At 35.6% G+C, this 24,664-nt stretch overlaps 1 long non-coding RNA gene across 2 annotated transcripts in view; it reads right to left on the minus strand.

Annotated features, from left to right (window-relative positions):
• Nucleotides 1–24,664, minus strand: part of LOC137624907 (uncharacterized) — a 481,276-nt gene that overhangs the window by 380,052 nt on the left and 76,560 nt on the right. Inside the window, exon 2 of one of the 2 annotated variants that reach the window (XR_011040784.1) lies at nt 1,282–1,334. The exons of the other annotated variant lie outside the window; for it this stretch is intronic. This is a non-coding gene — a long non-coding RNA (uncharacterized lncRNA). Of the gene's footprint in view, nt 1–1,281; nt 1,335–24,664 lie in introns of those variants that run through there. 2 annotated transcript variants of the gene reach the window in all.

The raw sequence follows: 24,664 nt of genomic DNA on the forward strand, positions 1-24,664 counted from the left end.
TGGTGTTAGTTTTAAAGTTTGTGAAATGTGAATTAATAGTTTATAGTGCACGAAGTGATTACATTACATAGAAAATATTGTATATTACGTTTAAGGAGTATATTGAATTTTATGGCTTATAAAAAAGGAGAAAGGCACCTGGAAATAGATTGGTTGACCATACTCTAATTAGTAAAATGCATCCTCCCTCAGTACCTCCATAAGATAATTGCTAACTGGATATATAGGTTTGGATTTAAGGATTTTAAGCCAATGGCCAGAAACTAGAATCGGGGAGGTCTTTCAGAGCGAATAAAAAAATAAAAAATGAAAAAACAAACGTATTGGAAAAAATACTTATTCCCATAATTTTCATTCCAATGGGATACCAGGAAAGGTATATATTGTGACATTAACGTTCTCTATGGCATAAATGATAACAAACCGTCGTGGATATGGGGTTTCACCAACCTAATACCTTATACTAATACTGCAAAAATTAGCTATCTATCCATCTATCTATATATGTGTGTATATGTGTATATGTAGGTATGTATGTATGTGTATATATATATATATATATATATATATATATATATATATATATATATATATATCAGAACGTCCTTTTAGCTTTCCGAAATCCTAATTATCTGAATACCCTTCTTACTAAAAACAAATCCTTAAATACAATAAAAAAAAAAATCCATCTCTTAATCTTTATTTAGATTTAAGGCTGTTGACAAGCATATCCAAAATGTTATAGAAACTTGAAAGGTTGAGTTTCCACCGTGGTTATTACAAATACGACCTAGTAAGAGTGACCTCTCTGTTGCAGCTCACACACATACTGTACACACAGGTGAATATGTACATATGTAAATATATACATATACTAAATGAATATATATGTATACTGTATGTAGATACATATGCACGTACACTATATATATATATATATATATATATATATATATATATATATATATATATATAATGTAACTGCATTATTTGCTTCAACGTATTTCCTACAGGAATCCTCGTATTTACCTAGTTTATTTATAATCTCGGGCGTGAACCTTGCTAAAGCTGGCGGTAATTTCTTTGATTCATTTCATTTTATCATAACTGTTCCGCCAATGTTTTCCTAATAATCATACGTACAGTATATATTTACACACACACACACACACACACATATATATATATATATATATATATATATATATATATATATACACATACATTAATTCATTACTTGAATTCCATGACATAACAATACAACTTAAGAGTACTCATAATAGACTTTACCGAATTCTAAGCAACCACCAACTTCACTCACTGGCCCAACATACCTGAAAGAAGAAAAAATATCAATAAGTATAAACTACGAATGATTCTAGGCAAATAAATGTTATAAATCTCTTGATAGAAAAAATTGAAATATGGTCACAAACTTTCCATAAGAAATTCATATAGTGTAGACACTTTCACGATAAGCCCTTTTGGCCCTAGGAGGGGATGTCATCACAGGGATAAAACCTTCCGTTTCCTTGGCGAGACTCTAGACGTCTAGGGATTAGGTTTCTCATCCCACGCCTTTTTTTCTTGATCCATCAAAATGTGGCAATGTTTTAAATCCAGGTGAAATGTCTGCCAAAAGCCTTATAAAAACACTATATATAAATATATATATACATATATATATATATATATATATATATATATATATATATGTGTGTGTGTGTGTGTGTTTACATATATACATATATATGCATGTATACGGTATGTGTATATATATATATATATATATATATATATATATATATATATATATATATATATATATAAAGTAGGGGATATTCTAAATAGACAGACATTGAGAATAATAAAATGGATCCCTATGCATTGTAAAAGGAAGGAAGACGATGGATTGATAAACAAGAAAATTTGTGGGCGTGGACTGGCACAGAAAGACAATAAACAAACGCAAGTGTAAGGACATGTCTGAGGCCTTTGTTCTGCATTGAACTAGTAACAGCTGATTATTTTATATATATATATATATATATATATATATATATATATATATATTATTACGAAAATATTATTTGGACTACTTCTCTGTAGCACCAGCGCCATCTAGCCATTGCTAATCAAACACACTAGCGCCATCCAGCCATCGCCAAGCAAACGCTCCAGCGCCATCTAGCCATCGCTAAGCAAATGCTCCAGCGCCATCTAGCCATCGCTAAGCAAACGCTCCAGCGCCATCTAGCCATCGCTAAGCAAACGCTCCAGAGCCATCTAGCCATCGCTAAGCAAACGCTCCAGCGCCATCTAGCCATCGCTAAGCAAACGCTCCAGCGCCGACTAGTTTTCGCTAAATCGGCAATAAATTGAACATAATCCCTGATTAGGCATATAAGTTTACTTTTTCCCATTAGTTTAAATCTAGAGCAGTCTGGTTTACCCAACCAAAGTGTAAAGTGTTATTCTGGTTTATACTTAAGCTGTTTATAAATGTATTACTATTCATTCTTGAGTGTCTTTTCCCGTTGGTGTTGCATCATTTATCTGCAGTAGCTGGTGACAAATAAATTAAGAACTGAAGTGGTAAGAAAACTGGGGCCATTGAGGGTACAGTTTGCATTCCTCAGAAGGTGGTTTTAAATCTGGAAATGAGGATATGAGGAACGTGACAGTTGGGGCTTGACCGGGATCGTGTTAATTTTAATTCATTGTGAATGTTAATAATATTATATAGTTTAAGTGCCCAAATTGCCCAATTTGTTATTGTAATTTAAATTTTGTGCTGTGAAAATCCTTAACAGAATTAGACCACCTTGAGTAACATTGTAATTTGTGTATCAACAGTTATTGTGGATGAATGATTGTGGCACCAGCGGGAGGACCACATACAGCACTTGGGTAAGCCAGGCTCATCAATTATTATCAGGTATTTAAGCTATGCTAAATATCTAAAGTGTTCACTAGCATACTATAGTTACGTACCCATTTAACCATATTTTATGAGGTATCAACGCTTCTTTTGGGCCATCCTAGTATTGATCTAGGTCACTTCCATTGGCTTTTGAAAGCCACAAAGGCAAACAAGCCTTCATTTTTGTAGTGATATTTGATGAAAGTTCTTCACTAGGGAGTAGCTAACCCTTATCAATCTTCCAACTCTATATCACATATCTTTTCTATTGGTTACTTAATAGTTACATGTTGACGAATTGTTGAATGTTTATTTGCTATTGAATATTTTGTATTGTTTTGTGGATATCAAAACTGTACCATAAATGTGCTGAGGATAGGTATATATCATAGTTGCCAATATGTCATTTAATGCATTAGATTTTGCAGTAGACCCTAAAGTGCATTTAGGAGCATTGAGGTATGCTAAAAAGGCAGAGTTACTGAAACTTGCGGCAGACCACGACGTTGTTGTTCCTGCAGGTGCAGTTAAGAAAGAGATTCTGGGACTGGTATTAACAAAGTTAGTCGTTAAGGGTTATATATCGGAGGAAGAAGCAAAAAAGGTATGGCCTTTAGCATTGGAGAAAGCTCCTCAACCCACTGCTGAGACCATGAAGTTAATGATAGAGTTAGAGAGAGCAAAGGCTGAAGCTGAAATAGCTAAAGAAAGAGCTTCACTAGAGAAGGCTGAAGCTGAAATAGCTAAAGAAAGAGCTTCACTAGAGATCATGAAAGAGAGAGAGAATGAAGATTGAAGTCGAAAAGGTTTAGTTAGAAAGTTTAAGACAAGGCAAACAGATTCGTCTAGAAAATTTAGCAATCGAAAAAGAAATTGATAATAAGAAGAAACTGGAACTAGAACAACAACTGGTAGAAATAAGGCTAAGTGAAAGGAAAGCAGAGAAAGATTTTCCAGAGCAATTTGACGTGTTTAAAGCCAGGAAATTGATTCCCATCTTTAATGAACAGGACCCAGAGAACTTCTTTTCATTTTTTGAAAATATTGCCGCTTCATTAAAATGGCCTAAGACTGAATGGGTGTTACTAATTAGGACTTCCTTTAAAGGTAAGGCAGCTTCAGTTTGTGCTCAAATTATTACAGAAAGAAATTACGAAATCTTAAAGAAAGTAGTGTTAGATGCCTACAGTATTACTCCAGAGGGTTATAGGCAAAATTTCAGAATTTCAACTTAAGGGGTTGGGCAAACTTTCTTGGAATTTTTTACTTTAAAAGTTAAGCTGTTTGAGAAATGGATTGATAAAGAAAATGTTACTTCCTTTGAAAAGCTTAAAGAACTAATTGTTTAGGAAGAGTTCCTTCGGAAAATTCCTGCTAACATATCAATGTACATCAAAGAAAGACAAGAAAGGGTTCCTAAGAAAGCAGCAATATTGGCAGATGAGTATTTTCTTATTCACAAGACTAGATGGGTAAATACGGTCTCGGGTCAGTCTAAAAATGATAAAGGAAGATATTTACTGTACTTTTTGCAGGACTACTGGTCATTTGATCCAAGACTGTGATAAGCCTCAATGCAGAGTAGCTCAATCTCGGCAGAAAGCTAAAGCTTTGGAGAATTTTCCAATCAAACACACTTCTCCGAATACAGGACATCCGGCCTCTAACGTAACTTCACCTGGAGGTAAGAAAGTTATGTTTTGTGTAGAAAGTGAGACTGATTTTGATATATTCAAATGCAAAGGAACTGTTGGGGACGAAACGGTTACTATGTTGCGTGATACTGCTTCATAGCAAACTTTCATCAGCCCAAAACTTCAACGATTAGCAAAGGCTATAGGCAAGTATGTAGCAGTCTCAGATTTGTCACATGAAACTGTGTTTCCATTAGTAACTATACAAATGAAATGCCCATACTATGACGGATCAGTAGAAGTGGCCTTAAATGACAAGGAATTTCCATGCAGGGATATTGATGTGTTGATTGGCAATGACTTGGCACACGGGACAGTTTTTAGCAATTTACTAATTACCTCTCCAGAGGTTAATGAAAAACAATGCCAGGTGGTAATCAGGTCTAAAAGAACAACTACTAATAATCCTGACCTAAATCTTTCAAATTGTGCTTCTGAACAGGTTGAAAATGCCATTAAACTACTAGATATTATTCCTAATAAATTTGCTAATGACCAACTTAAAGATGAATCTTTACAGTCATTATTTGGGAAGGTGATCAATCAACCAGAGAAGGATCAGAAGTCTCCTTACTTTTATAAGGAAAGGGGAATCCTTCTACGACATTTTTGTTCGCCTAAACTGCGTTATGAAGACAATTGGGGAGACAAACAGCAACTGGTGGTTCCAGAGTTGCACCGTAAAGCCCTTCTAGAGATTGCACACTCGGTGGATAGTCACTTAGGAATCACCAAAACTTATCAGCGACTGGCAGAAGATTTTTATTGGTTAGGTATGAAAAAGGACGTAAGAAACTTTGTAAATGCTTGCTCGACATGTCAACTGGTAGGTATACCCAATCAGTCTGTTCCTCCAGCACCATTAATACCTGTTACTGTACCAAAAGTTCCTTTTGATAAAGTGATTATAGATTGTGTAGGACCCTTAAATAGAACTAGTAAAGGAAAGGAGTATATATTGTCTATACTATGTCCACTACTAGGTTTCCTATTGCCATTCCAATACGTAATATAGCATCAAAAACAGTTGTTAAACAATTGCAGATACAATGTGATCGTGGAACAAATTTTACCAGTAAGGTTTTTAGAGATACATTGAAACTGTTTAGAATTAATAATGTTCTGGCCTCGGCTTACCATCCTCAGACCAATGGAGCCCTAGAGAGATTTCATCAGACAATGAAAGCTTTACTAAGGAAGTATATCTTCGAGACGGGAAAGGACTGGGATGAAGATCTAGACCTATTAATGTATGTATTGCGTATTGTTCGCAATGAATCTACTAACATCAGTGCTTTCGAACTTATGTTTGGACGAAGACCAAGCACCATACTCGCTTCTATTAAGGAGAGAATTCTTCAGGGTGGTAGAAAGGGAGAAGAGTTTGATGCATCGAAATATCTTGCTTCACTGAATCAGAGATTGAGTAAGCTTCTGCAATTTGCTCAAAGTAATCTACAAATTGCACAGGAAGGTATGAAACATCTGTATGATAAGAAAGCAAAGGTAAGAAGCTTTAATGTTGGTGATGAGGTATTAGTGTATCATCCCATTCCTGGTAATTCATTACGTGAGAAATTCATGGGACCTTATGTAATTGCTAAACGAATTTCTAAAGTTAACTACCTCATTAAGACTCCAGATAAAAGACAATCTTCTCGGGTAGTCCATGTAAATCTTTTGAAACCTTTTGTAAGATCGCCATCAAAGGAAGTATGTAACCTTACTGTTGTACAGTCTGAACCACTAATGGAATCTGATAATTCTGTTGCAGAAAAATCTTTATCGGATGAAATTGTGATGTCATGAAAGGACTCTGAGAACTCGCAAATCCTACAGTCCCTCCCTCCCTACCTGGATCTTGAGGCAGATAACAAAAAGAAACAAATGGTAGAACTTATTCAGCAATATAACAATCTGTGTTCGGATACTCCTGGAAAATGTACAATTGTGAAACATGATGTTGCTATCCAGACTGATGTGCAACCTATAAGACAGTCCTACTACAGGGTTAATAAAAACAGACTGGCTATTCTGAAAGAGGAAGTGGATTATCTACTGGCAAACAATCTGGTTTCGCCAAGTTCCTCTCCGTGGGCCTCTCCTTGCTTGTTGGTGAAGAAGCCCAATGGCAAATATCGGATATGCACAGATTATAGGAAAGTAAATGCAGTTACCCTTAAAGACTCTTATCCATTACCTAGAATAGTAGATATCATAGATGCCATTAGTGATGCTAAATACTTAACTCAGATTGACCTTATGTAAGGATATTATCAAATTCAACTAACAGAGAGAGCTAAAGATATTTCAATTTTTATAGTGCCTTTTGGACTTTTCATATAATGCCATGCCCTTTGGAATGTGTAACGCCCCATCTACTTTCCAGAAGATGATCCAGACAGTGACTCAAGGACTTGAAGGAGTATATGCATATTTGGACGACATTGTGATAGCAACCTCCTCTTGGGAAAAACATCTCCAACTCCTGGAAGAAGTTTTTAGAAGATTAAGAGCAGCTAATCTTACCATAAATCTTTCTAAGAGTAACTTCTGTAAGGCTACTGTAACTTACTTAGGTCACGAAGTAGGTATGGTAAGGTATTTCCTAAAGAGGTTAATATTAGATCTATACTGGTATATCCAACACCCCATGACAAAAAGTCTTTACATACATTTTTGGGTATGACTGGATACTATAGCAAATTTTGTCCAAATTATTCTAGTATTACGGGGCCATTGTTTGAACTTATCTCTAGCAAGAAAAAATTTGAATAGACTAATCGTCATAAAGAAATCTTTCACCAACTGAAATTATTAATGTTATCTTATCCTATTCTTAGTGCACCAGAGTTTGATAAACCTTTTTATCTTCAAGTATATGCCAGTAATTATGGACATGGTAGCGTGTTACTGCAGAATATTGGCAATGATGACGACACCCTGCCTCACTTGCATCAACTTTTTCCTGTGGCTTACCACTCGGGATGCTTCACTGGATCACAGTTAAACTGGCCTACTATAGAGAAGGAGTTATACAGCATAGTTTCTGCCATACTTCACTTTAAACCATACATTGAGGGACAGAAAGAAACTATCATATTTTCTGACCACTTACCACTTTGTTTTTTGGAGAAGGCTAGGCTGTCCTACCTTAAATTACTTAGATGATCATATATCCTTTCGTCATCAAATGTTAAAGTAGTGAGAATACCTGGTACAGCTAATACTATTGCAGATGCCATGTTTCGAATGAAAGAGAAAGTACTTTGAGTCTAGAATAAAAGTTATACATTGTAATTTTCCAACAGATAAGCAGTCTCTAACCAAGGGGGAATATTACGAGAATATTATTTGGACTACTTCTCTGTAGCACCAGCGCCATCTAGCCATCGCTAAGCAAACGCTCTAGCGCCATCTAGCCATCGCCAAGCAAACGCTCCAGTGCCATCTAGCCATCGCTAAGCAAACGCTCCAGCGCCATCTAGCCATCGCTAAGCAAACGCTCCAGCGCCATCTAGCCATCGCCAAGCAAACGCTCCAGCGCCATCTAGCCATCGCTAAGCAAACGCTCCAGAGCCATCTAGCCATCGCTAAGCAAACGCTCCAGCGCCATCTAGCCATTGCTAAGCAAACGCTCCAGCGCCATCTAGTTTTCACTAAATCGGCAATAAATTGTATATATTGTACATAATCCCTGATTAGGCTTATAAGTTTACTTTTTCCCATTTGTTTAAATCTAGAGCAGTCTGGTTTACCCAACCAAAGTGTAAAGTGTTATTTTAATTTATACTTCAGCTGTTTATAAATGTATTACTATTCATTCTTGAGTGTCATTTCCCGTTGGTGTTGCATCATTTATCTGCAGTAGCTGGTGACGAATAAATTAAGAACTAAAGTGGTAAGAAAACTGGGGCCATTGAGGGTACAGTTCGCAATGCTCGGAAGGTGGTTTTAAATCTGGAAATGAGAATATGAGGAACGTGACATATATATATATATATATATATATATATATATATATATATATATATATATATATATATATATATATATATAAATGTGTGAATTTATGTGAGTATGTATATACATTTATACATACATAACATACATACATGCATATATATATATATATATATATATATATATATATATATATTGAAAATAATCATAACCTAATTTTCAAAACTACACCTGCTTTACCACTCGAGTTTAAACGAAACCTTTCAATCAATAAATTAAAAGTCTAATTTCCATTAACATAACTTCGACAACAATTATACCAATCCTAGGTCGTAAAGATCTTACATGACCTAGTATCTAAAGTTTGCAAGTGTTTTTAATCATATTCATACGATTTCATGCAAATACTTTATAGACATAAGAATTTATCTTGAATAGCTTTGGAATAATAAAAAAAAATCTATAAAAATAAATATTATTGATACAATCAATATCATTCGTAATGTATATGCATTCAAATGAAACGGTCAAGTTCATAAGGTAATAACCAATAAATATAACTACTGCTAAGAATAAAAGAAAATTATATAACACTTGATAGCTAACAAACGTTCAAAAAGATAAATCTTATGATCTAGTCCTACACACTGTGCTGGATGGACTAAATCTCAAATGTGTAAGACACAAATGTGTTTAATGAGTACTTCGTGTTTGACTAAGGAGAAAATATGCGCTTACACTTACAATTAATCGATCTATAAGCAATAAAATATCTAGTCACGTCAGATACAAAAATTCAAGGTATCTATATTAGACATGAACAAAATAATAGGATTTAAAAAAAAAAAAAGTGAAGGTATCATTTTGATATAGGTGGTAAATATATTACGCGGATAGCCGTTGTGTGTCGTGTAAATATCGGCTGTACATATAATAAAGGGAAAGCTAAATGATAGTCGAAATAGAGTCATTACTAGGCTACACCGAGACCCATGGGGTATCATGTACACGCACTAAATATACTAATGGGGAACCTAAAATCATAATGCATAATGTATATTGCTTATATATAGGCAGTAATTAAATAAATATATATATGTGGATATTGTGTAATTATAGGGAGTAAATATAGTATGCAAGACCTGAGGGACATTGAGTAAATATCGGCGGAAAATTTTCAACACGAGTCCAGAGTGGTATCTGTACATCCAGTAAAATTACAACAATAAGAAATGAGTGGTGTTGAATGAACATATAGCAATTACATATAATTCACAGAGGCCTTGTGAACATCGTGTAAATATGGGCAGTAAATATACTAGATATATCGTGTGAATAGGAGGTAAAATACCAAATAGAAAAGTGACGAGTATCGTTCAAATATAGGCAGTAATCTTCAGTATTCTTTTTTCTATTTCTTAATTACATCTTGCAATAAACAAAACATTCCTTCAATAATCTGAAAACCCTTTTGACAGACAACAGGATAGGAATTCAAAAGAGTTAGAGAAATAAAAACTTATGGCTCAGAGAAGTGGACTTCAAACAAGAACTTGAAAAAAAAAAAATGCAAACGAATTATGGTATTACAGAAGAATTTTGACGATCACATGGTCTGAGAGAGTAAGAAATGAGGAGGTACTGAGAATAGTGAATCTGGAGAGATGCCTTCTAAAAGTGATAAGGAGGAGGCAGATGGAATTTCTGGGAAATGTAATAAGAAGAGATAGAACTTTTGTGCAATACGGGAAAGATAGAGGTGAGAAGAGCAAGAGGCCGGCAAAGGCAAAAGTTTTTGGACAGCTTACTGGAGGATGCAAATGAGAATGTAACAGCTGAACAATTTATACACAGATAGAGACAGGACCAGGTGGAGGGAATTGACAGCTCACGCCGAGGACATGGCATCTAGGTCGTTAGATAGATAGGCAGTAAATATACTATAAAGAACAAATAAATATAAGTAACATACACTGCATAAAGGTCTGATGGGTATGGAGTATATATAAGCAGTAAATATACTCAGCAAACCCTTGAAGAGTATTGTAAAAAAGGGAAGTAAATATACCTGAAATGTATTCTGTAGACACAGGGAGTAAATATAGTACACGAAAACATAAAGGGTAGTGTAAACGCAAAATATAAATATACTACTATGAAAACCAGAAGGTATCATGTACTTCATTATAGTACATAGACCAGATAGTTCTTGTGTAAATACAGGAAAAGCAGTAACAAAGTACTTGTAGGCGTGAGGAATACCCAGTAGATATACAGTAGGCCGTAAATATCCTAGATGCAGACTTGGTGGGATTTGTAAATATAGACAACAAATAAACTAAAATCAGTAAATTTATTACATGGAAATCTAACTGGTAGCATGTAAATGAATGCAATAAATACACCAAAAACCGGCCAGAGCCATATCGTACAAATAAAGATAAAAAATACTACATGGAGACCTGAGGGGTATCGCATAAGTAAAGACAGTAAATATACAAAACTGAAACCTCAGGGGAATCTTGTAAATCTAGAGTAAAAATACTAAACAAAGACAGAGTGGTTTAGTGTAAATTCGGTTGCTAAATATAATAACCTGAGACTTGACTGGAATGGTGTAAATATGGAGGCAGTAAATATGTAATGTATACATTTATAAACCCATAACCCAAGGGATCATTGGAGAGTTGGGAGTGTGACAGCAGCCATAACAGGATGTGAAAATAGACCATGCTAAAGCAATACTTGGAAAGCATTGCATGAGTAAACATTTATGTATGTCTTGTAAACATGTCACAACGCCTCGTGAGAAACAGTTGACCTATTGATCCCTACCGGAATCACCTGACTTCCGGCCATAAGGCTACGTGATCATTTCTCTTTGTATTTATATGAAATGCTGTGATAGCTAACGTTACGTTATCGGCGTGAGCTTATTGTAAAGCAGTTCTATTCATCTTTTCAAACGGAATGGTCATCCGACCAAACCATCCATACTCCAGTGATGGAGCTATCAATAAATTGTTTAAAGTTAACCTAAAACTTTGACTTATTCTATGAAGTAACCTACAAGTCTAATATTTCTATATCACATTGAAGAGACATGAGATGGAACCATAATGTGTACGTATAATATTCGCACACTAACAAATATACTTATCCAAGACCTAAAGATATATTTGTTAATAGAGACATAAACTATCATATAGAGACCTAAGGGGTAGAATGTACAGTAATTGTAAACGGTAAACACATTAAACGGAGACTTGGAGGAATCGTATGAATATAGGTAGTAAATACTCCGTCACCTGGTTCTAAATCAATTTAAAAAATAAATATTTTAAATCTTTGGTAATCACAGAAAGGGAATTATTATTTCATATCCTCAAAAGAACATACACCTGACAACACTGAGATTACCAAACAATTCTTCTTCACCCACGGGGTTACTGAACTATAATTGTTCATTGGCCACTTTCCTCTTGGTAAGGGTAGAAGAGACTCTTCAGCTATGGTAAGCACTCTACTTGGAGGACCTTTGTTCTCTAGTCTTGGGTAGTGCAATGGCCTCTGTACCATGGCCTTCCACTGTCTTGGGTTAGAGTTCTCTTGCTTGCGGGTACACCCAGGGACACTACTCTTATCTTATTTCTCTTCCTCTTGTTTTGTTAAAGTGTTTATAGTTTACATGGGAAACATTTATTTAAATGACATTGTTCTCAAAATATTCTGTTTCGTTGCTTCCTTTCCTCACTGGGCTATTTTCAGTGTTGGAGCCCCTGGGTTTATAGTATCCTGCTTTCCCAACTAGGGTTGTAGCTTAGCAAGTAATAATAATAATAATAATAACACACATACCAAGGCACTACCCCCAAATTTTGGGGGATAGCCAACATCAACCAAATGAAAAAAGGGGACTTTTTCTCTCTACATTCCTCCCAGCCTGACAAGGGACTCAACCGAGTTCGGCTGGTAATGCTAGGGTGCCACAGCCCACCCTCCCCTGTTATCCACTACAGATGAAGCTTCATAATACTCAATCCCCTACTGCTGCTACCTCCGCGGTCATCCAAGGCGACCGAAAGAAGCAGCAGGGCCTACCGGAACAGCGTTACAATCGCTCGCTATTCCTTCCTATATCTAGCACGCTCCCATTCCTCTCTCACATCTATCCTCCTATCACCCAGAGCTTTCTTCGCTCCATCCATCCACCCAAACCTTGGCCTTCCTCTTGTACTTTTCCCATCAACTCTTGCATTCATCACCGCTTTAGCAGACAGCCATTTTCCATTCACTCAACATGGCCAAACCAACTCAAAACATTCTTATCCACTCTAGCAGCTAACTCATTTCTGACAACCGTTCTCATCCTCACTACTTCGTTCCTAACCCTGTCAACTCGAGATACTACAGCCATACTACTTAGACACTTCATCTCAAACACATTCAATTTCTGTCTCTCCGTCACTTTCATTCCCCACAACTAAGTGTTTTTAAACTTTTAAAATAAATAACTGACGTGACCATTCCGATCACATAATTTATTAAAAATTAATAATGTAACCTACATTGATCAAAATCAGTCAAAAGACGAACTTCAAAGCTCTCAAAATAATCTACAAAATAGCCATATCGGAGGGAATCGTCGTCGTTATATCAGCAGGACAAAGCCCTCGGACATGCCCTTCTCCTCGCGTCTGTTTATGATAGTTTACATCCGCAAATTTTCATGGTTCGTCAATCCATCGACCTCTCTTCATTCCCCTGCTTTCTGTAATTCCTAACGCCCATCTATTGTCTGTCACTCATTATATGTGCTGCCCATGTTCATTTCTTTTTCTTGCAAGTTGATAGAATATCCTCTACTTTGGTTTGTTCTCGTAACAATTTTGCTCTTATTCGGTCTCTTAGTGTTATTCCCATTATTTTTCTTTTCATGTTATTCTCATCATAATTCTCCCATATCTCTTCTAGTTATACCTAGTTTATGTTGTCAGGCTTTATTAAGGTTCCAAGTTTCTGATACATAAATTAATACTATACCGGTAGGACCATTTGATTAAATACTTTTCTTTTTAGAAAAAGTAGCATACTATGACAAATTCAACACCTGAATAGACTTGCTACTGCCTGGCTTTACATCATTGACAATTATAAGGGTAATGCCATACTATCCAACATCGCACGAGGGTCTGCCCCTCTTTTTTATTCTTCTCCTGTACTTCTCTTTCTCCCTTTTTCCTTATTCTTTCCCTTCCCGAGTACATGCCTTCGGGCTATAAACTGGATTGTATCCAGGGATACTCTTCCTTTCCCCATATTCCCCACCTCCCTATCCTTATCTGTATCCGTATAAGGGTAACTATCATAATCATCATTACTTTAAGTCAAAATATTAAAACATAAATATGGATCTATGAAGGTTATAAATTAACAGGGTAAATATTCATAAAAACACCACGAATAGTTAAAGTACGTATAAAACAAGGGGAATAATAAATGGTCAATAATTAAAAAAAAAATGATCAAATGCATATATTCACACAATCAAACTACATATAGAGTAATAAAAACTAAAAAGCCACTCTTATTTTCACCATTGGAATCATCAACTTGTTCTTCCTACTCTGTATGAAGACTGTAACATCGTGGGACCTAAACAGAATGTCGATACTGACTCTTTGGCAAAGCAAATAACGCGTGCTAATCGTACAGCCACAAAAACTGAAGGCGACAGAGGAACTACTTCGTTGAAATAAGAGTTTGATGAAAAAATCGTCAAACAAATTATCTTCAAAAGGGCTTTATAAACAATAATCACTTCTAGGAAAACGGGAAACCGCAGATACAAAAATCTACGACAATCCGAAAAAGGTAGATAACAAAAACTCGTGTGACATTCATGCCCTCATCTCTCCGGTGCAAGACCCCAAGCGAACAATACCTAGTTTTCCAGCAACTATAGATAACATGCTTATAAAATGTGGCGTTGAACAGTATTCAGAACAACCGAAGACAGAGTTACTTATGCACAGCGAATCATGGAGCGGGGCACTGCCTGAGATCGACTGATCAATAAACTCTTACGAGGAGTTTCGCGTGAGTTCAGCCTCAATACCTTCTAGATATTGTTTTTTTTTTTTTTTTTTTAACCAATCACAAACGGTTCATCACTTCTGAATACGGCTTTTAGTTCTTGTCAAAGTTCGATAAAATTTTTCCAGGTGAGACTTTAATCGCTATATTTAGTTACTGTTATCTTATGCGTTTTCATTTTATTCTCTAAGTTAGCTATCTTTACCTAGAAAAAAAAACAAATAGACATAGAAACAAACATTACACACATGCATTTCCCCTACATAATGAAGAGCAAGTGTCTGGCTATATATATATATATATATATATATATATATATATATATATATATATATACACCTTTCCGGTCACGCTGGCTCTCCCTGTCCCTAGGGTAGGGGGTAAAGGGAGTACTGTAGTCATATCCTGGTGAGAGATGGGTGACTGCGTGTAAATCTAAATATATATATATATATATATATATATATATATATATATATATATATATATATATATATATATATATATATATGATTAGCCACACAAATATTTGGTTTCCAATAGTTCTATTTCAAATGCAGCTTTGAAAGACCAACTACCTACTGTAAAATTGTAATGCAAATTACAGTTCATCGATATTAAAAGCATTTTCATCAGCAAACTAGGTCGACAAACACACTTCATTCATTCACTGATAACATCCATGAAAAACAGCTTATTTTGCTTTAGTTTCCACTAAAAGAATTCTAATTTAATTCTTGCCACAATTTCTAACCACATATTAACACTTCATTCAAGAGCAGTAAATAAATATAAAACCATACATGGCAAATAATTCGATAAAAAGGTTAGCCTAATTGAAAACCCCCTCCGCCATTCTACCAGACTTGGGTTCGAGACCCGCTTAAACTCGATATTTTTAATGTCTGCAACCTCACCATCCTTGTGAGCAAAGGATGGGGGTTTGGAGGAGCTTATGGGTCTACCTGCTGTGTCATCAGCAGCCATTGCCCGGCCCTCCCAGGTCCTAGCTTGAATAGAGAGGGGGCTTGGACGCTAATCTTGTGTATATATGGTCAGTCATTATGGCACTGTCATTCATGATTGGAATTTAAACCTACCATTCAAAATACGTATCAGTAATGTATTGAAGATGCACTTTGATATACGACTTTATGTGATTACATTGTTTTCTTCAAACAAGTGTTCAGCCCTCAACCTTGTCGATGTTAAATTTTCATTAAAAATCTTCGTATTATAAAGACCTCGCGGGAAACATCATAATCTATCTTCAAATCCATAACATCGATCCTGTGGTCGCTCACATGACTACCTGAGCATTCCTATTTTCTTTACAAATGCCAAGCACGGATTCACTCTGCTGGTGCTGTGACCTCGAATGTTGTTGATTGATTGATTTAAAGTTTTCTGGCATCCTGACATCTAAGATCATTGACGCCGATATCATTTATTTTATATAAAAAATAAAAGCATATTCAATTAAAACCATAAACGTTAAAATGTTATTATCAAAGTTAAATAGTTTTCAGATGACCTGCTTCTGAAATAAATCTAAAAATGCCGCTCGCCTAGTAGGAAACATCATGTTCAAGAATCTTGGCGAGGATGAACCTGCCATCCTCACTTCGAGCCTCAAACAGATATCTATTTCTTAAGTTGTTATAATAGGGGCATTTGGTCAACAAATGCCTCGCTGTTAAAGGTACCAAACAGTCTTCGCAATACGGTTGGTGTTGGCCCTTCAAAAGAAACTCGTGTGTCAACCGAGTGTCACCAATGCGGAGACGACAAAGAGACGTCTCCCACTTTCGGGGAAGCATGTTATACCTCCAAGGAGATATGACATTTGTTACCTCTCTCATCTTATTGCCATCTAGACCATCCCAGTGCTGTTGCCAATTATTACAAAACCATTTCTTACTGTTAGGTAGGAAGTCATTACAGGGAATGGGATACCTTCTTGGTAGCAACTCGGATGCAGTAATCTTCGCCAGTAAATATGCCTTTTCATTCTTAGACACCTACATGTGCTGGAACCCAACAAAATCGAACCATTATACCTCTCCGACCAGTAATAAAAATCCATTCTAAAATCTTTAAAACTAGAGGGTTACTAGAATTAAAAACTTCTAAAGCTTGAAGGACACTCATTGCATCACTAATAATAGTAAAATTACCCTCCTCCAACGCTATTTTCTCAATAGCGGTTAGTATGCCATACAGTTCGGCAGTAAATATGGAAGGTATTAGAGGAAGTGCTCCTCTACAATTAAAGCCATTACTATGTACTCTAAATCTAACGCCAGCATCAGATTTGGAGCCATCAGTATATATAAAAGTCGATCCTCTATGTTCTGCAACATGTTCCATAAAAAGAGACCTGGATTCTAAGTCAGTCACATTTTTTTAACTCCAATAAAATATTTACAAAAAGATACTTCTGGTAATTTCCATGGAGGCGTTGATGATACCTTAAATGGAAGCACATTACTTCTAATTATATCACGACTGTTTAATAATTGCTTCACCGGAAAGCCATAAGGTTGAGGAGATTTTGGGTGCAACTCAAAGTATGATGTATGCCTTACAAGGCTTGCAGTCTGAAAGGCTAAAGAGTTAGGGAGTCTTTGCAACCTAAACCAATACCGAACAATAGAAGACTTTTGGTAAAGGACTAAAGGTAATTCTCCAGCATCAACAAGGAGAGTTGTGATGGGCGAAGTTCTAAAGGCACCTGTGGACAATCTAATACCAGCATGATGTATTGAATCTAACATCTTTAAGCGACTTGGGGTGGCTGAAGAGTATATTTCACATCCATAACTAATTTTTGAAAAAATCAAGGCCTCGTATAATTCTAAAATAGTATCGCGGTCTGCCCCCCTGATGTATGGGACAATACTTATAAAAGATTCAGAGCCTCAAGAAATTTAGCTTTTAACGCTTTTAAGTGAGGAACCCATGTAAGCCTACAATCAAATATCAAACCTAAAAATTTAGCTTCACCTACACATGGGATCCGTTGACCTTTAATGTATATATCAGGGTCTGGATGTGAGTATATATATATATATATATATATATATATATATATATATATAATATATATATATATCTAAAATCTGTAGAGATTAATGTTCTCGAATATAATTTCCTTGTTTCCTTTCCTCACTTGGTTATTTTTTCCTGTTGGAGCCCTTGGGATTATAGCATCTTGCTTTTCCAACTAGGGCTGTAGCTTGGCTAGTAATAGTAATAATAATAATAATAATAATAATAATAATAATAATATTAATATATACATATATACATACATACATATATATATATATGTATATATATATATATATATATGTATGTGTATATATATGTATATGTATGTATGTATGTATATATATGTATATATATATGTATATATATATATATATATATATATATATATATATATATATATATATATATATATATATAAATATATAATATATATATTATATATATATATATATATATATATATATAATATATATATATATATTCAATTATTCAAAGGTCACTCATGAGCGGCAGGAACAAGAGACATGCAATTGCGTTTGATGTACAACCGACCATATCCAAAGACTCCTCTCCACCCAGGCAAAGACCAGAGCGGACCAATTAATGAGTCCTAACACAGCAGGTAGACCTTCAAGTGTTTTTACCTTCATGAGAAGGTAGTGGACAGTAATGAAAACTATCGGGCAGCGAGAGCTTCGAACTATCTCTACCCACGCAATGAGAGTCACGGTCGTTTCCACAAGGCTATAACAGCCTTAAATTCATTCTGAGTTTTTGAAAATCCTCTCATCAACCCAAATATGGTCTATCTGACCTTTGAAAACCTTTCTACAACGTGAAGTATGGTGAAGCTACTGGGCATTATTTGAACATATAACAAACATTAGCTCTCTTCACGCCAGTAAATTGTTTAAGTTTCTACACTACAAGCCGTTGCAGTTTTCATAGTGTTTTACAGCATGGACATTATTTTCATTCCTTTAGAAACCCATACACAAACCTCGCTATGTCCAGATCTATAACCCCTTAGAAAATGGTATCCTTAAATTTTGGTGTGCAAATTTGTCTTGATTGTTATTTACAAATAAGACTGTCCTGGCACGATTTCTTACAATGGTAGCCTATCCTTAAATTCTATTGTGAATTTTGTCTACATTTATAAATAAGATTGTCCTACAACGATTTTTTTTTTTCTTTTTACAAAAAATACGCTAAAAGATCTGTCATGAGTTCTTACGTAGAGCTAGGATCAATATTTGAACATCTGAGGGTCTGAAAATGTATATAGTCATGCATGAAGCTGGAATATTTCGATCAATTTTATCAAAACGATTGTCCTTAATGACTTTTCAAGACACCCACGTTTTTTCCTTACATCTCGTCAGGAAATCTAGAGATAAAACTATAATTTTTATCATAATGACGAGGTAACCTACAGAAATCCTAAATGCCCAAAAACCTTGGATTTTTGTAAATAAAAAAAAATTTCTTGAAACCGGAACAAATGAACAATGATAAGACCGGAACAATATGGTCTTATAGCAATACAGTATATGTCCTGGTGTAAGACCTTAACGCATACAAAGAACTGAATAAAAACCAAAATAATAAAGCCTCAATTGTATCGATATGTTAACGAGAGAGAGAGAGAGAGAGAGAGAGAGAGAGAGAGAGTGAGAGAGAGAGAGAGAGAGAGAGAGAGTGAGAGAGAGAGAGAGAGAGAGAGACTGGAAGTTAGCTTTTGCATACAGCAATAAAACAGAGCTTTTAAATCTAACTCTTTTAACACGGGAGATGAAAGGAAAGCCTCTCAGGCCAGAGAACATACTCAATAAAAGGTCAGTCGACTCGGCAGATGTCCCTCTGTCAGTGTCTACTTACTCACCTTTCATCTCGGTTTTTATATAAAAGTTAACAAATATCGAAGGATCTTTATTCTAAGTGTGGAATTATATCTACTAGATTTTGGAGCCAGTAAGTAAAGCGTCTGAAGGATTTAGTTTCCTCTTCTTTGAATTTGGCTGCCCTCCTTTCTAAATGGGATGGATCCAAGAATTAAGAAATATAAAAAAAGAGACGAGCCATGCTTAACTTAAAACAGTAAATCAAGAAAATCCCATTTTGGTGTATCATTTTCTTTTAATTGCAATAGGCCTTGAAAATCAAATAGAATAAACACCTTCTAATCAGGATAGGTTCTAAAAAAAATCAAACGTAAGGCCCATTTTCGAATTACTATAAACGCTCTAAAAACACAATCTTGATGGACAACTCTCTATTTCAAACAGGCTGAAAAAAAAAAACAATGGACTTATTTCAAAGCAGGATATATTCGTAAAATACCTAAATGCAGCAGTACAAAATCTTAATATTCACTCAAAAAAAAAAAAAACTTGATGGACCACTTTCAAATTAGGTAAGGTACACAAAACAATTCGTCAGGCTATATCAAAATTAGGATAAAGAAGAAAAAAACGAGTGGATGGACCACTTTAGAATTGTGATAGAATTAAGAACAGATCAAAGAAGGAAAGCAATTCAAAATTAAGATAGGCATACAACTGTTTTGGCTACTTAAAACTAGGAAAACCACTTCAAGGCAGTATCTATGGTAAGCTTTACAAGCCTCTTGCATTAAAAAAGAAGCTTTAGTATATGAAAAAAAAAACCGTATGCTGCTACGCACAATCACGGTAATTGGACTGAATCAAAATTTCATATGAAATATACAACTTACGAGAAGCCAACATTAGAACACCTTAGCTTTGTAAGGTCATAAGCATGTATTCAGCAGCCTATCAAAACCGCTCAAAAGTTTTACCAGGTAGTTGGAAACAAGTCAGCGTTTATTCAATTAATGCCTATGCTAAAAACAAAATATGATAAGCCATTTGAAAAAAAAAGAACAAATATTAGTATAATCACAATATAGTAAAAATGCTAGCATTATTTGGTTAGTAAAACAGGATTGCATTTTGTATTTGGCGTAATCGGCTTTCGTACTATAGTTAAAATGGACTTAAAACTAAAAGCAAAAACATAAATAAAATAAAAATAAAAACCCTTGTATTTACCACACCAACCCACGGAAAAGCATGGCAAGTTCATAGGCGCGTCAGATGTTTTGCGCTATTAAAATTGGTTATGATATGGACGCATTAGCTTCAGACAGCAACGTGGCGACGCAGAGCTCCATTCGTACCTAGGTATCCTTCCCGATGAAATTCATCATGGTGACAGCGCATTTGATTGCAATGTCTCTGCTACCATTCCCGAGGCTCTTCATAAAACGATTGGTCGTTCTCCTGGCCCCTCCACTTGCATCATTAGCGATCCCATGATACGTTGTACAGTCGGCTTTCTGACACTCTACGGGGGCAAACTCCCAGGAGATTTCTCTCACCTGTGAATACCAGGTTAGGAATTTTTCATTACGGTCAAATCGGTCGTATTTTTGCCTAAAAGAAACATTATACGTAGTCATTATTTCTAGTCAGTCACTTCTGAAATAAATTAGTAATGGAAGACTTACAATCGTGCCTTGTGTCTAACCAAGATCTTGAGAGTAAAATGTTTTCTATTAAAACTTAATTCATTAGCACTGTACCTGTCCTTGCTAAGAACTCGGTATACAGTGAAATGTGCTTTAACTTTCGCACTCTGCCAGGCACTGATGAAATGTTGAGCTTACTCAATGTAACCCATCTTTAGTAACTTTCACTTTACTGGTACACTGTTGCTCACGTTAGTTTATTAAATTTTGTTAACATATTAAAGACCGATCACCACAAAATTTCCCAACTGTAGTGTCAGCCGTAACTTCAAAACTTCTCTTTTATCCTATAGCTATCAAATATGGCAAAATTCAGGTCTGAATCATCTGCAGCATGTTCAGTAAAATAACACAGAAAATTCTGATTGGAAACAAAAGTGGGGTAATAAAAAACAAATCATTCAAAATTGACTGGAAAAAAATATCTCAGTACCAATACCATTCTCTGAATGGTATTGGTACTGAGGCCTAGATGTAAAATTTTAAGAACCGCTCAGTACTACTATATTGCAAAATAGTCCAACAGCTGTAACTAACCCCAAGTTAAAATTGTTGGCAGATTCCTCAGAAATGCTATTATTTGAAATCTTGCTTGGAGAGTAAATGGCATTTTTTTTCATTTTAGTCGTATCCAAAACACGTAGGCGCTCATAATTCTTTTCGCAAGAAATAGGACGAAATGCGGAATAGAATAATGAACGCAGTGAGGGACTAAACTTGTAAAATTCATATACTACACACTTAAAAACACACATTAAGGTTACGAAAAACCTACTCCTTGAAATGGAACCCAAAACCAAATGACAACATTCTCAGAGAAAATGGAAAACCATCATTAAACAGGCTTTTGAAAAAAGGACTAAGAGAAAGATCAGGCTCTTGAAAAAGGACGACTAAAACAGGTAGCTAAAACGGGGGGGGGGGGAGGGGGGGATGAGGCGAAACTAGTGATAGACCAATTTCTTGAATAATAATAATAATAATAAAAACATCACAGCTTCTTGATTAAGAACTCTAAATATCAGGAAAGGCCAGCTGCTTGATAGAATGAATTGATATTGGGTTTTCTGTCATCCTACCATCGAATATCATTGACGCCGATATCATGTTATAAACAAATTACAGAAGTAAATTAAATCTAGAAGCATAAAAGCAAACAATTCAGTATAAAAATTACGTAGCTTTCCGAAGACTTGATTCTGAAATAAATTTAAAAATACTGCTAGTATTGTAGAACACATTCTGTCCATAAATCTTGGCAAGGACGAAGCTGCCACCCCTAACTCAGGCCTCCAAAAGATATCTTTATCCTACGTACAAAAGACTGTGGCATTCGGTCAATAAATGTCTCACTGTCAGGGGTACCAAAAGTCATCGTAATATGGCTGGTACTGGCCAGTCATCAAACACTTGTTTGTCAAACGAGTGTGATCAATGCGCAGTCTCACGTTATACCTCGACGGAGATATCACCGCTAGAGTTTAGTGTCCTTGGACTGGCCTTACAGTACTACATTAGATCCTTCTCCCTGGTTACGGTACATTTTTCCTTTGCCTATACATACACCGAACAGTCGGTCCTATTATCATCATCAATTGCCAAGCTACATTCCTAATTAGAAAATCATGATGCTGTAAGCCCAGGGGCCTCAACAGGGAAGATAGCCCAGTGAGGAAAGGAACATAAAAATAAAGTATTTTAAGAACGGTAACATTAAAATAAATATCTCCTATATAAACCATAAAAACTTTAACAAAACAAGAGCAAGATAAATTAAATAGAATAGTGTGCCCGATTAAAATGACCATAGTAATCAACTTTGCCACCATTTTAATCATGATCGTGATATAAACGAAGAAACCTGAACATGTTTTTTGACTGGCCTAACATGTTTAAACCTTCACGTGCTTTTCATCTGAAGTATCTTTCATTGTTTGCTTATCGTCAATCTTTTCAGTGTGGCTGAAAAGTTGTATATACTGTAATATTTTTTCCAGTGCTTCTCAGTACAGTGGTATACTGTCTCTGAATTGGATGTCTTTTATGTATGTTTAGTAGGTTTAGGAGTCGTGACATTGTATTTACCTCTTCGTGTAACTTTAGTTTTTCAAGAGGTGGGCTACAACTTTTCTGGGTTCTTATTCAAAACCTGGACAGTTAGTGTTCTCCGGCTCTTGTCCTAAGAGGTAGGTTTATCAGTTTATTTTCATTTAGTACCCTACTGACAAAGTTCAATGTTTTTTAGTTTGACTTTGTTACGTACCGTACCATCATATCTCCAGGTACACAGTTAAAAGGATTATAGTCAAAAGTATTGTAGGTAATATGTTGACCAGGGCACCACACTGAAAAGATTGACGATAAGCAAATAATGAAAGATACTTCAGATGAAAAGCACGTGATGGTTTAAACATGTTAGGCCAGTCAAAACCAGTTCAGGTTTCTTGGTTTATATCACGATCGTGATTAAAATGGTGACAATGTTGATTACTATGGTCATTTTATAATCCAAAATTAACAAATCTTCGCATTGAACACTACTCAAAGGATATGTCTTCAAAGCAACAAAATTCTTTCGAACTAAATGCTCCTAGGAGAGAAATCACCATACAAACCTAATATATAAAAAAATACTCAGACAACATCCACAACATGAAACCTAAATATATAAAACCAAGAGGGAACTTATTCCCCTACACACACACACACACACACAAAACAGGAATTGCATCGGCAAATTGTGATCCCCATTACAAGGCCACAATGCCCTTAAGCAATGAATGGGCTGCAGGTTAAATGCGTAAAACATTCATATATAGAGATACAGGCTAACTTCAAATGTAAAAGAAAAGCCATGATAAAACCCATACCACTTTCATCAATATGACAATTTCCTCAATTGACTTCCGAAGGTAACAGGACAGTGGCCGCTGGTAAATTCATTATTACTACTACAACCCATAGAGAGAGGAGAGAGAGAGAGAGAGAGAGAGAGAGAGAGAGAGAGAGAGAGAGAGAGAGAGAGAGAGAGAGAGAGAGAGAATGATTGGCTATGATCCAAGGGCAATTTGATAGGATATTGGGAGTGATTGGGTCAAAAGTCAAGGTCAAATACCTACGTCATCAGTTTTTTGGTGACAAAAGTGGCGGTGGCGAAGGTATGTGCTCTACCGAGTCCCCTTTCTGGTTTGAGTCTGTCATCACTTCGGGACAACCTTGAAGGACAGTCAGCTCTCTCTCTCTCTCTCTCTCTCTCTCTCTCTCTCTCTCTCTCTCTCTCTCTCTCAACGTGCTAATTCTCATCAATATATAAAATAGAAAGGACATAAGAAACTTTTCAATTATCTATATTGGTAAAATTTAGAAGTTATCTGTTCACCT

Source organism: Palaemon carinicauda, chromosome 31 (genome assembly GCF_036898095.1).
Source record: "Palaemon carinicauda isolate YSFRI2023 chromosome 31, ASM3689809v2, whole genome shotgun sequence".
Classification (NCBI taxonomy): Eukaryota; Metazoa; Arthropoda; class Malacostraca; order Decapoda; family Palaemonidae; genus Palaemon; species Palaemon carinicauda.